The sequence below is a fragment of the Pipistrellus hanaki genome, assembly GCF_964339955.1.
Source record: "Pipistrellus hanaki genome assembly, chromosome: 9".
Lineage (NCBI taxonomy): Eukaryota > Metazoa > Chordata > Mammalia > Chiroptera > Vespertilionidae > Pipistrellus > Pipistrellus hanaki.
In genome coordinates this window covers 24731064-24746094 of record NC_140511.1, presented here as the reverse complement: position 1 = coordinate 24746094, position 15031 = coordinate 24731064, and positions in this window count along the sequence as shown.

Sequence of the window (15031 nt, the reverse complement as noted above, 5' to 3'; positions counted from 1 at the left end):
CCCCTTCCCCCCCTTTGCCCCCCAATTCATATTCTAAAGCTGTGTGATAATATTAGGAGTCTTACCCTAACCAGTTTGGCTCAGTGGATAGAGCAGCGTTTTTCAACTGCTGTTCCGCGGCACACTAGTGTGCCGCGAGATGTTGCCTGGTGTGCCGTAGGTGCAGACAAGACAAGAATTTTATAATTTTTCACTATTTTGTTTACTTAATATTTCATAATAAAGTAATTATAAAATACTTTCTTTGTGTTTATTTGATTCCTATTCAAGAGAATTACTTTATATATAGTCAATGTAGGCACAGAGTTAAATTTTTTAACATTTTCTAATGGTGGTGTGCCTCGTGATTTTTTTTCATGAAACAAGTGTGCCTTTGCCCAAAAAAGGTTGAAAAACACTGGGATAGAGTGTTGACCTGTGGACTGAAGGGTTCCAGGTTTAATTCCAGTCAAGGGCACAGATCCAGGTTGTGGGCTCAATCCCCAGTAGGGGGCATGCAGGAGATAGCCAATCAATGATTCTCTCTCATCATCAATATTTCTCTCTCTCTCTCTCTCTCCCTCTCTGAAATAAATTAAAATATAAATATTAATAAAGAGAGGCGGTGTCTTGGGGGTGCTTAGTTTCTGAGGTTGGAGCCCTCATCAGTAGGATTCATGCTTTATAAGAGACCCCAGAAAGCTCGCTCACCCTTCCCACCATGTGCAGATGAAACTGAGAAACCTACAACTCTGAAATGAATCCTCACCTGGTCGTGCTGACACCCTGCCTTCAGAACTGTGAGAAATACATTTCTGTTTATACTGCGTCTGTGGGTACCTCTAAGAGCAGCTTGAATGTGCTAAGACAACTAACATGTGACCCCTTCTATTGTGTCATGCTCTGACTACACAATTTTATATGGCAGTCACTAGCCAGATGTGGCCATTTAGATTTAGATTTAAATTAATGCAATTGTAAATGCCAGTTCCTTGGGCTCACTAGCTACATTTTATGAACTCAAGAGCCACCTTTTTAAACAGGATAGATATAGAATATTTCCATAATGACATGAAGTTTTATTGGACAGTGTTATTATAGAACACTGCTAGATTAAAAAAAAATGCAAGTTATGTCTAAAATTAAAATTTTCAAGTAGCCACATGAATAAAATGTAAAAAAAAGGTGAAGTTTATATTTTATTTACCTAACATATTCAAAATGTCATTTAAATGTATAATCAATATTAAAATTATTAATACATTTTCATTATTTTTTATACTAAGGCTTAGTATAAAAAAGGGGGGCTGCCAGCATGGCTCAGTGGTTGAGCATTGACCTATGACCAGTTCCAAGTCAGGGCACATGCCCAGGTTTTGGGCTCAATCCCTTGTAGGTGGTGTGCAGGAGGCAGCAGATGTTTCTGTATTTCTCTCTCCCTCTCCCTTCCTCTCTGAAGTCAATAAAAATATATTTAAACACACACACACACACACACACACACACACACACACACATGTTTCAAACTTGCAGCCTATCTCAATTTGAAAACTAAATTTTCATCAGAAATACTGATCTGTATTTAGATTTCATAGTTATTTACAGCTAAAGAATCAATTCACATACATGCTTAAATTTTTTCTAATACTTGAATGGAGTGATTTTAAAACTTAAATAAATTAAAATAAAGCCAAATGTAAAGTTCTATATTCAAACTAGCCACATTCAAGTGTGTAACTGACACAAATGTCCCGTGGCTACTCAATCCTGCAATACAATTCCAGAGCTCCTGGAGGTACCAGCTGAAGCTAGACTCCCGCTGAGCGCACATCTGCACTTAGCTCCTACCTCTGCCCTTTCCGCTTCCCTCACTGGTCCTCTCCTGAAATAACTCAAGAAATTCCACGTGCCTGAATCCCAGTGCCTGACTCTGCTTCTAGGAAACCTGACCTAAGACATTCATTTTTCGTTCATCTCAGATTACTGCTATTAGGGAAACTGGGGTATCTCTTTCCCCACTGAGTGCTAGGCATGGACTTCCTATGATATCTCCAGAAAAAGAATTTTCTGAGACTCACATACATGGGAAGATGAGTGACTTTTATTTGCGTGGAATTACATCCCTGGGTTGCTAAAGTCCCATTCCAGTCATAGAAGTGCAGCCGGGGTTTCAGGAGAGCTAAAAGCAAAGCCAGTGTCCATGACTTCCTTTCCATCTTGTCGCCAGGTCCAGCTCAGCATCAGGCTAGCTGCAGCCCATTAATTCATTGTGTGTGTGTGTGTGGGGGGGGGGTCTCATGACCTTGGGCATGTGGGTGAATGCAGGGGAGCCCAGAGAGCATGGCCCCTGCAACCAGAGTCCCCAGGGCAGCTAAGAGCAACAAGAGAATAAGAGAGCTAACTTTTTGTTGTTGTTCAGGGGAATAAATATCCCACATTTCATGTCTTTGTAATGGCCATGCCTATTCTGATCAATGACCTGTTCCCAGGGGTGACTGATAGTAAGCATCTTTGCTGCCCCTCCCACCCCCACTTTCCTGGGCATGGGTCTGTCTTCCCTTTGCTGGACCCCTGAGGAGTGCAGTTGTAGCTTCCTGGTGAAGCTGCCCAAATGACATTCCTATACTATCTGGCCTTCCCTTTGCTCCTTTTCTGGTTAATAACTAGGTTAATTACAACAGTATTACCACCAATGCATTACATTTATTTTAAAATATATCTGCATTTTATATTAGCTATAATATATGCTTCATTTTATGAAATAAAGAGGACATTTCAAAATATTTTTATTTTCTTAGAAGAAGGCATGAGTTCCACTTTGCTACAAGTATTAGTATTAGATTATAGGCTAACATATTTACTTTGGTGATTTTTTTTTGTCTGCAAAGCATATTATTTAGGACACTTTCAGATACTTATTAAAACATAAAAATTATTACTATATAAAATGGACAGCAATACTATTTTGCCACTGCCAGAGACATTAAATACACAGTGGCACTACTGACCACTTTCTGAGCCATCAGACCACAAATTTGTTCAAAGAATAAAGAAGAAGGACTTGGCATTGTTTTGATCGCTCTCTGCTAACAAAGCTCAGAATTAAAGTGCAGCAATACTTGATGAGGCATTTTATAAGCCTCTTACACTAACGAAATGGAGGATATTTTTATTGTTGGTAATTATACCCAATCACAAAAATGCCTGTGAACAGAAGAGAAAATAGAAAAGGGCAGGTACTTTAAAGCAGGGTATGCAATTACAAAGGCTGAGTGAGCCATTTGGGAAAATGTAAAATTGGCTCTGACTTCAGCTAGAACAGACCTAGCATTAGACAAGACCCACCCCTGGCCCCTTGAATTCTTTAATTCATCATCATTTTCTTATGTTCTGACATATCATAAGGGAAAAGTGGGGGTGGAGCTGAGTGAGCAACGGTTTTAAAATCAATTAATTACTTGAACTTGTTCTAAACGCAGCCTTATATTTAAAAAGAAAGAATAATGGCTGTTGTACAGGCTTTTTTAAATGTGAGAATTAGATATAGCAATTTATGTTGAATTATACATACATTGTTGTCTAGAGAATTCACTGAGGAATAATATAGGCAAAGGGAGCACTTGAGCTTTTAGGGGAATAGGTTCTGCCAAAAGGGATAGAGATTGTAATAATCTGGAAAGATTTCTGAAATCTCCAAAACTTTCTGTATATCTCAGAGAGGGGCAAAACTAGGGAAACAAAATAGATAGCTATGGCTTTTTAAAAGAATGTAATGGGAAGATAAGATATTGCAAATCCGCGTGGTTTGCTCATCCTCTGAACCTCTTTGAGAAGCTCAGGAGGGAAATAGTTCTAAGGACAGAGAAGGCATTGCTCAGCTCTGCGTATAGGAGGGAGTGTTGAAGCAATGGATGCTGCATTTGGATTCTATGGGTTAAAAGCTGCTAAAGGCCACCATCTAAATGAAAATGTTGACCCAGAGACGTCAACTTATGGAAGCTAGTGACCATCACAACTCAACTTCTGTGTATAAGAAAAAAAAAATTGACACTTAATTGAAATAATGTGCGATGTTCATGGAAATACTGAATCTTCAACCTCATCTGGGCTTATCTATGACTTACTAAGGCTGCCTTACTTTCCTGTAAGTGTGAATTCAGGAGCAACCAGTTGGCCAAAGAAGTTGTGCCAACACTACATTTTGTAATTGACAAGGTGTTGCAAATTTAGTCACCATGTGTAGTCCTATGTGAAGGCAAGGCAGCCTGCATCAGCACGGTACATCTGCCACTGGGCCCTGGGAGTGTGTTGAGGACATTGATGGGCATGTGCAGTTCCACAATGTGTACATTCTACAACTCAGGGAGCATTTTATGGGATAGGGTTTTATTTATATTTTATTAAAAGTTTCATCATGAAGCACAGTTGGATAAAATCTGCTCACTGTAAGCCTAGAAAAATATACACCAATGACTACTCAGGAAACTACACTGGTGCTTGTTCTGATCCTTAACTTAAAAAAATATATATCTTTATTTTTGAAAGTATTACAGATGTCTCCTTTCCCCCCCATTGGTACCCTCCTCCTTACCCCTGTCCCCTCCTCCTCCTCACTCCTGCCCCTTCCCCAGGCCTTCTTTGCACTATTGTCTGTGTCCACGAGATATGCATATATACATATATGGGAGAGAAATTTATACAAGGTATACTAGTATGCTACTTATTGGGGTTACTGGTTGAGATCTTGGTTCTTTTCATTAACACAGAAAAGATGTGAAGGTCAACAAAAATGAAAGTAAAGCAAAATGGGGGTTATTGAAGATACATTCCACAAAGGAGTGGACCAGTCAAGGTTTAAAAGAGGGATTTTCTGGGAGGAGACTTTCATTTGCATTCAGGGATGATTGACAGAACCCATATTTCTTCTAGTCATGCCTTTACCCATAATGCATCCTGAAAAACCCACAGTGGGGTAGAGGTGGGGGAAAGAGCCTGAAAACCAAAATGCAAATCCTATATAATAAAAGCTTAATATGCAAATTGATCAAACAACTAGTGGAATGACCGGTTGCTATGATGTGCACTGACCATCAGGGGGCAGATGCTCAATGCAAGAGCTTCCCCCAGCCCACAGGCCCCAGGCCAGCCAAGGCGGGTGCCAGCTGGGGGGTCCCCCATAGCCTCATCAGTTGTCTCACAGATTGCCATGATTGCCAGCCAGGCCTAGGGATCCTACTCATGCATGAATTTCGTGCTCCAGGTCTAGGACCCCAGTCACACTGAGGTCATGTCATTTTTTTCTGAGCTTGTCCAAGAACCCGCTGGCTCTGAGTCTGCCTGCTGGCATCCCATAGAGAGGCCATCTGAAGGCTGTGTTGGTCCTATCCCTGTTCAGGACCCAGAACAGGCCCCACCCCAGCTGCTTCCATCTATCTTCCTAATAGTTTATTGTAAAGTTTATATTTCATTTAGGCATATAAACATAGGAGTCAGTCAAACAAGAAAATTATGTAAAACGTATTATGCAAACAGATTAGAAAGTGGGATTCATTAATTATACTTGGGTGTAGTGGTGGTAAAAGTTATTGCAGGATGCAGATTTTAGAAATTCCAGCAATGATGACATTTGATTTGTTCTTAAAATTTTGAAAGCTGGATATGCCATTGAGAGTGTGAAAGTGGAAAGGCAGAAAGGTACTGAAAGCAACATGAGCAAAGCATGTTTCTGCATTGTAGGTAATATTTAAAATCAACCAATGTAATGACTGGCACATAATAATATTCCATCAACATATTAGTAATACAGATGACAGAGCTGAAGTTCTAACTCATAGTGTGAGTTCAGGCTGTGCTATTACTTAAATCATCATGCTATATTGCCTCCTTATTCTGACTATATGTAGCAGTATTAAGATTATTTTGCTAGTGAAATTTTGATGTATTTACCAAGATCTTAATTGAACCCTGTCCTAATGTCTCCACATAGCAATGTTTAAATGAGTTAGGTAAGGACTTTAAAATGATGAGAGTTTTTTTTTTTAGAATGGTTGTTACTATGATTGATAGACTGACTTGATAATACTATAAAAAAAAAGTTTATTTCCTCGATATGAGCAATTCTTGTATTCTCATTTGATAATGTAGTGTCATGAGTAATAGAAAAGACATTTCTACCCCTTCTGTTAGTAAGAATCACTTCCTATTTGAGGTCTTCGTTAACAATTGATTTCTTATTTGAAAATGATGCTTAGAGGTATTAATTCACTTTCAAGTAATATTTTCACAATTGAGTGCAAATTTGAGGCAATATTACAATTTGAATACCTTCAATCCTGCTCAAGTGTAAGATTAGATATTCATGAATCTAAATTTAGTTGGAGAGAACTTAACCATTGATAAAAGGGTAAGTTGTTTGCAAGGGAGCAATTTGGTTGAGGTCAAGCAAAGTTCAGGTCACAGATATTCTTTACTCTTCCTGGGCGATAAAACTGTAACATATTAATTGCTTTCCAAGGAAGATATTCACAGGACAAAAACTAGAAAGACAGCCAATAAAGGAAATCCACCCAGGTGATGTCTAGTCCTCACTCAAATGCCTGAATGGAATGCAGGTGCAATGGGCTCCATGCTGCTATCTGGTCATTGAGTCTCAGTGTTCATTTCTGTTTACATGGTCTTAAGTTCAGGCTTCACTGACCTCTCTCACTTGTTATCTTCCTTCCCCAGACTATCAAAACTCCAAAATTAACAGCAATTTCCCCCCCCCCCCATCATATCCAATATAGCATTATTGAGATAAGGGAAAGAAGGGAAAATAGCTTAGTTTTTATAGAAGATAGGTCTATAATTATCTTCCTTCTGATTTTTTTCATGGTCTTCAAGCTATATAATAGTTCTATTGATTTTTATTATCCATATAAAGAGAGATACAGTTAAAATATGTGTTTTCTATATGTTATTCAAACAGATTTTGTTTTTCCTTGCCAGGCTAAAAAAAATGAAGAAGCCAAACAAATGAGAGGATGTGGAGAGAAATTAACATTGCCCAGGGGAAAATAATGATACAATATATTTTGCAAACTGAGGATGATGAGGAAAGAAAGAATAAAGAAGGGAGATAAATGTATTTCTTTCTCTTTTCCTTTCTGGTGTTGTTCATCTACTTACATTACTTTTCTTTTAATCAAGAGCTCTTCTTCAGTTGCTTGGCACCAACTGTGTTTTCATCAAGGAGTAGAATATATTCAATATAACTTTTGCTCAATATGTATAACGGTGTGAAAACAGTATACTTTTATTGGAAAATGATTGTAGATAGAAAATTTAAGGTGTGAGAAAGAACAGAAGGTTTAGAAAAAAATATTTTTTTCAATGCACTTGCTAAGATGCAACTATATTTTAGCTCAAACAAAATAGTGTAACAAATTCTGCAAAAACTGTAATAGAGAGAGAAAAAAATCCCCCACACATATACACACACACACCAAAGAATTCTGCAGCACACAAGCAGTTGCAGATAAATGTGGGACTTATTATAAAAGTATTCCCCATGGCTTGAAATTCACTATAATTCTATATTGAAAAAGGCAAGCAGAATTCTAGAGAAACACAGTATAAATCAAAGAGATGGCCTTCTTGTATATAAAGTAGTTAGACTTCACCCAGAGTGCTATAAAATATAATGCACATGATATCTGAAGAAAGATGTAATTGTCTATGAAGGTATAACAGAAAGTAGACTGGGTCCAAAAGATGTCTGTGTGAAGAACTTGGGGATATTTACAATAGTCAAGGGAGGAATTTTGTGCTGATACACAGAACATATTTTAATTTTAGCCAGCAATTAATTGAATTGAGTCCAACTAGCCATGCTTCATTGATCCTGATATAAAAGCTAGTTTCTGAAGAATTGAAAAATGTTTCCTCCTTTTTTCCTTTACAAGCCTTTTGTATAACTTTTGCTGTGTGTACCTCTTACTCATTCTATGAATCATCCTATTATTTTGCAGAGCCCTCTGTAATCTGCTCACACTTTAATCAAAACCTAATCCAAAAATGCTTCATAAGTATAAAAAATTGTTTGTAGTAGGTTGTGAGGATACACTTAATTCCAGTAGGTAATAAAATAAATTGATAATGAAATAAAACACATTGCAATAAATCTAGGATAGATTTAAGGCACAGTCTTTTGTCTTGATTATGTTAAACCATCTCACCTGATGCAAATACCACAAAGTAATTTACATGTTAATTCCCCTCTCTGTTCCAGGATTCTCAGTGATAACTGCAATTCACTTTGGTAATTAGTTTGGTGTTACAATATTTTTTAAAAATGGTTAAGACTTTAATGTCACTGAGAGGATAGCTTTGAGGATATTTTGATTATTTTCATCCTCTGATGTTAGTTTCACTTTATTTTGTAGACCTACAGTTCTCTTCCAAAGCTGAGGTAGAGGTTGAAAAGGAAGCTGCTAATTTCCAACAGGCTGCAGCTGTCTGAGAGTGGCAGGGACCATATCTAATCTTTCTTTTTGAACTACTCAGACCTGTGGTGAGAAGGCAGCTGCTTCCTTCCTTTCTTTCTTTCTTTCTTTCTTTCTTTCTTTCTTTCTTTCTTTCTTTCTTTCTTTCTTTCTCTCTCTCTCTCTCACTCTCTCTCTCTCTCTCTCTCTCTCTCTCTCTCTCTCTCTCTCTCTCTCTCTCTCTTCTTTTCCTTAATATTTTTTTATTGATTTCAGAGAGGAATGAAGAGGGAGAGAGAGAGAGATAGAAACATCAATGATGACAGAGAATCATTGCAGTCCCCTTACTGGGGATCAAACCCACAACCCAGGCATGTGCCCTTGACCTGAATCAAACTCGGGACCCTTCAGTCCACAGGCTGACGCTCTATCCATTGAGCCAAACCAGTCAGGGCAATGAAGATTATTTCTGAAGCAAGGTTTCATAAATAACCAAACTCTGGGAGTCTATCAGGTGGACACAGGCAAAGTTTGCTAAAGATCTTGGTAGAAATCCACTTTGCCCTTCATACTCATAGGGCAATAGAGGAGAGTTCTTTGATGGGCCTCAGCTGGGATTAAAGGGCCAGCCTTGAAAACCAAGGGAGAGGGCAGTGCTGTAATTCCTCTTTACATCTTACCATGGGCCACCTGGAGGGTAATTAAACATCAAACTCATTATGGACAAAAACAGAATTATGGATATGAGGGGCAGAATAGCGGCTCCCCCAGAGATGGCTGCTTCTGAATCCCGGGCACCTGTTGATGTGTGACTTACTTGCCAAAGGAAAGTGAAGGTTGCAAATAGAATTAAGGATGCTAGTCAGCTGACCTTAAAAGAGGGCGAGGATCCTGAATTGTTCAGGTGGGTCCAATGTAATCACAAGCGTCTTTAAAAGTCGAAAAGGGACTCAGAAGGCAGAGTCTGCGGGATTACAGAATGTGAAAGTTTCAGCTCCGCATTGCTGGCATAGAAGAAAGAGCCACAAGTCGAAGAAAAGAGAGCCGTTCTAGAAGCTGGAAAAGGTAAGAAATGAATTCTCATGTAGAGCCTCTAGAAGGGAATGCAGCCTGCTGACACCGGAGGTTAATCCATTGAAATCTATTTTGAGTCTTTGACCTACAAATCTGTGAAAGGATAAGTCTGTGTTTTTTAAAGGCACTAAATTTCTGAGAAATTGTTACAGCACTGATAGAAAATGCATACCCCCACCTCAACACACACACACTTCTTTTTGTTTAATTACTCCTTTAACTGAAATTTGCTATGAATCTACCTGCTACATGAATCACAAATTTATAGTTTAGTTGCTGTGTCTTCCTGGAATTTTCATTCTTTTCTTTAAAAACAAATCCAACAGAAATATCTAATAAGCATAATCAACAATGTGGTATAAGGTTAATACTGATTTTCTTGGCATGTGTCAAAGTTCAGAAACTACTTGTTATTGCTAGTAGCTGACTGGCATGGATCTAGTTCTTCCTAGCTTACTCTGTACTAAGCAGTCCTCAAAAACCTCTAATGGATTGGCTTACTTGATTTAAAATCTACCTCCATAAATGTTCTTAATTTTTTCCATTGGAATGAATTATTTTACTTATTTGTTTACTTAATTTCTCATATAGTACTTTCCAGAGTCACCCTTATATTTTCTGGAGCGATTTATTCTCCAAATATCCCAAAGATACTAAGGCTGTGGTTGGCAAACCTTAGCTCGCGAGCCACATGAGGCTCTTTGGCCCCTTGAGCGTGGCTCTTCCACAAAATACTACAGTCTGGGCAAGTCTATTTTGAAGTGGCATTAGAAGAAGTTTAAGTTTAAACAATTTAGCTCTCAAAAGAAATTTCAATCGTTGTACTGTTGATATTTGACTGTTTACTAATGAGTTTGTTGACCACTGTACTAAGGCATGAAATACCACAATGCAGAGAGAAATATGATTGCATGTATTGGTCAAGAGGTATTTGGTTAGTCAGCTATACTTGAATAAAAAATAAATTTTAAAATATGATTAAAAACAAACACATATGCTTGGTTACACTGTGGTAAATACCAACCCCAAATCTCTAGTAACATATACTTGACAAGCTTTATTTCTCAACCATGCTAAATATCCACATTACTCATCATTGTGACATAAGGACTAGTGGGACTGGGGAAACACCCCTCATGATGGCTCTTAAATCTGCCATCCTGAAATGACATACTCAGTTGTAATTATTGGCTAACGAAAGCTGCCTTATCAATGCTGCATGCGATAGGGTTCAGGGAATATACAGGTATACCTCCAGGATGTTGCCACTTCAATGCTACACCATTGCAGTTACACTAGTATCACTCTGAAGCAAACTTTAATCTTTTTGCTGGTTCAGGACCTTGCCTTCAATGAGCAAAAGGCAACATCTGTTGTTGCGCCCGGTAGATTCTGGAACCCACAGACCACCAGGGAGCCGAGTCCGATGCAAAGGCAGAAAGTCTTTATTTATTCTAGCCCAGGCTAGGGTCCGAGCCGGGGCACCAGCGCAGTGGCACTCACCCGTTCCAAACTCGGACCCTGCTCTAAGTTTCCTTCTAAGTTGTATACTTTAGCCCAGCTATGCAAGCAAGCACCCTTTGCCTCCCCCCTCCTCGTTTCCTTGTGTAAGTCCTCTTTTGCCCTTACAGCATCTCCCGCATGGGGTGGTCTCCCGTGATTACAGGTTAGGCTGGTCTGTTCCTGGGAGGTGAATTCCACAGCGGTCAGGTCGGTCATCATGAGATGAGTATCATGAGATGAATATCTAAGGGATGAAACCTCCCTTGGGGCCTAGGCTTGCTTTAATGTTTGCCATAAAATATTGTATTCTGGCTTTACTCAACCTTACATTCCCCCCCTTTTCTGGAGGCTATGGTCATTCTTGCCCATAGTTGATCACAAGCCTCTTGTCTCAGTGGAGCTTAATCTCTGGTATTGCTGTCTTAAAAAACCATTACTTGGACCGTGTTTATTCGGTCTTTTACAAAGGCCACTAACCTGTTGATTATGCAGGGCCTAAAAGTAAGTAACAACAAAATAATGATAATGGATCCCAGTAGAGTGGATAACAGGATTGTAAGCCAGGGAAGGTAACCCAGTTCTTGATCCTACAGCTCCTAGGCCAAATAGAGTTGCAATCATATTGGCTGTAAAGGACTCTCACTTGTAGTTCTAGATAATCATATTGAGTCTCTTCTGGGTGGTACAGAGGACCACACTATTTCAGGTGCAGACAGTCCTTTCAGAGACCCAAACCACAAGACTTTTCCTTTGTTCTAAATTCTAAATTCTAAAGACTAAAGGCTGGGAACAGCCCCAGGGTCGTTCCCAGTCACATCCTGCTGGACATTGGAATGTGGTCCTATCTTGCAATAGCTGGTAATACAGAAGCAGAGCTCAGCGGTTAGTCTCTAAAGGTTACCCACAGTTTCTACCCCTGAAGTTACTGAGTCAGTGGGAATCAATCTTCTGTAGTTCTGGTCCCAGGCACAGGAAAATTGCCTTAGCCTCCAGGTCTCCACCTGGAAGCTGAGATAACTATCCTCTGTTTAAGCAGGTGCAGAAGCCAGAATGGCAGGGTTAAAATCCAAACAGCAGTGTTTACTCAAGTAAGGTTGTTACCATATTTCATTCCCCAACATTAGTAGTTACACATTCCCACTTAGCACAGCAAAAGGATTCTGCGCCCCCCCCCCCCCCCCCACATTTCCTTCTGACTTCCCCAGTTCTGAACCCCGGACATGCATAAAATCCATATTCCCTTATTCTTATTCGTGCTTGTGCCAGTCCCTCATATGTCCTTGATATTTCTTCTACCGGACTTACTCTTTCTAAGTTGAAATAAAGAACTGGCCACCAGGTGTAAAGAGGGGCTACCTTGGAGGTTGCATTGTAGACCTTCAAGGTTTCAAGATTGACAATCTCCTGGGTTAAGTTATAAGGCTGGTGATCAGAGTCCTAAGCCCTATACCCTGAAACTTTATTGTCTCTCAAGAAGGGAGAGAAAAGGAACATAGTCACCAGATTGAGAACGGTCCTCATGATTCCAGTGTCGCTCGCTGTCAGTCTGGTCTTTAATGGATTTTCAGGATCAGTGGTGGCCTTCCATTTGAACCTCTTGCCTTCTTGCTCCGCCTTTTCTGCCTTTCGGGCGTGCGTGTGATGAATCCAGGCAGCCACTCCGTCACCCTTTAGGGCAGTAGGGGTAACAAGGATTATCTGAAACTGCCCTTTCCACCTAGGTTCTAGAGTTCTGCTGTTATGTCTTCGAACCCATACCCAGTCACCAGGCTGGAAGGGGTGAGGCTCAATGTCTCTCCCCTGCCCTTCGTACACTGCTTGGAGTGCCAGCCAGATCTGCTGCTGGACTCTCTGTGTAAGGCTTGTATTGCCTGTGCGAGTTCCGCTGGGCGTTCTATTGGTGGATGAGTCTCCCTTTGCTGAGGAAACACAGGCGGGGGATAACCATACATTATTTCAAAAGGGGTTAATCCTAGTTTATAAGGAGTGTTCCAGGCTCAGAACAGGGTGAAGGGAAGGAGTGTCACCCAGTCCCCGCCAGTCTCTAGTGCCAATTTAGTTAAAGTCTCCTTTGTGGTCCGATTCATCCTTTCTACCTGCCCAGGGCTCTGGGGATTATATGCACAATGTAATTTCCAATCTGCCCCCACAGCCTGGGCTAACCCCGGACTAAATTTTCCCACAAAAGCTGGCCCGTTATCTGACCCTATGCTCTCTGGTACTCCATAGCGAGGCACTATTTCCTCTGGGATTTTCTTAGCTGCCCCTATGCCTGTCTCTTTCTTTGTGGGGAAGGCTTCCCCCCACCCTGAGAAGGTGTCTACCATCACTAGCAGGTATCTATACCCATACTTGCCTGGCTTTACCTCGGTGAAGTCTATTTCCCAAGCCGTCCCTGGCTTCCTCCCTCTCTCCCTCCCTCGTACCTCTGTGGGTCCCTTCTTTTCCCGGTTTCGTAACCTGGCAGGCACAGCAGCTGCTAAGGATAGAGACCATCGCTTTCCCAGGCGTCTGGAAACTGGTGCAAGCAGAGTCCAACAATTGAAGTGCCTTTTTCTTGCCTAGGTGTGTAGTCTGATGCAGGTGTTCCAGTAAGTGTCTTCCCAGGTTTTCTGGAAGTACGAATCCATAGCCAGCCGTCTTCTCCCCACAAGGCCAGTTCTCTATTTAATGCCCAGTCCTGATCAGTGTCTGAGTATTCTGGTTTAGGAGGAAGCACCCCCCATCCCCGGTGGGCGTATATTGAGGGTCACAACCAATTCCTTGGACACTCCTTCCTCTGCTGCCCCTTTGGCTTCTGCGTCATCTGCAGGGTCTAGAGTCTCTCCTTTCTGGTGGCCTGGAACGTGCACCACAGCAACAGCCTTAGGTAGCAGAAGGGCCTCTAGCAATTGTAGAATCTCCGGCTTATGTTTGATCTCTATGCCCTCCACTGTTATAAAGCCCCGTTCTTGGTAGAGGGCCCCGTTGATATGCACAGTCCCAAAGGCGTACCTGCTGTCAGTGTATATGGTTAGCCTCTTCCCCTCCGCCTGGCTCAGCGCCTCCCTGAGGGCCATCAGTTCTGCTCCCTGCGCTGACAGCCAAGCTGGCAGGCTCGCCGCCCACACCCATTCTCCTTCTGCATCGACCACGGCAGCCCCCGCGTACCTGCGTCCGTCCGTCCGCGAACCAAGTCAGGTCACCATTGCCAAGGGGGCGGTCTTGTAGATTCTCCCTTGCCATCTGAGTCTCCGTTAGGATCTCAAGACAATTGTGCGCGCGGGGGGGGGGGTGCTTCTGGATCGGGGAGCAGCGTTGCTGGGTTCAGGGTGGTTGGGGTCTTGAACGAGATTCTGGCTGGGGGCGTCAAGCAGGAGTCCCTGGGAGTGAGTTAGCTGGGCATTCGTCATCCACCTTCCAGGCCGCTGCTTTGGAATGCCGTCTATAGCCTGAGGGGTAGTAACCTCAAGGAGGTGGCCCAAGGTTAACTTTTCAGCGTCCTTGACCAGTAGGGCCCTGGCTGCGATGATTCGCAGACATGCGAGCCAGCCAGCTGCTATGCTGCATCTAGCTTCTTTTACAAGAAGGCCACCGGCCGTTTCCAAGGTCCCAGAGTCTGAGTCAACACCCCCTTAGCCACCCCCTTTCCTTCACTCACAAAGAGGTGGAATTCTTTTGTAGGGTCAGGTAAGGCCAGCGCTCGGGCTTCCAGCATAGCCTTTCTGAGGGCGTAGAATGCCTCTCCCATAAGCGAGAGTCCAAGTCCATGTGTTTCCCCCTTTCCACCCCTCATATAGCGGCTTGGCCTTCTCCGCAAACCCAGGGATCCATAGGCGGCAACATTCTACTGAACCTAGGAATTCTCAGACCTTCCAGCAGGTCATTGCCTGGGTATTCCCAGAACTGTCTGTTTCATCGCATCCGTCAGCCATCGCTGTTCTCCCTTCATCTTGAACCCCAGGTATGTTACCTCCTCTCTGCATATCTGAGCCTTCTCAGCACTGGCATGGTACCCCAGGGTGCCCAAAGTC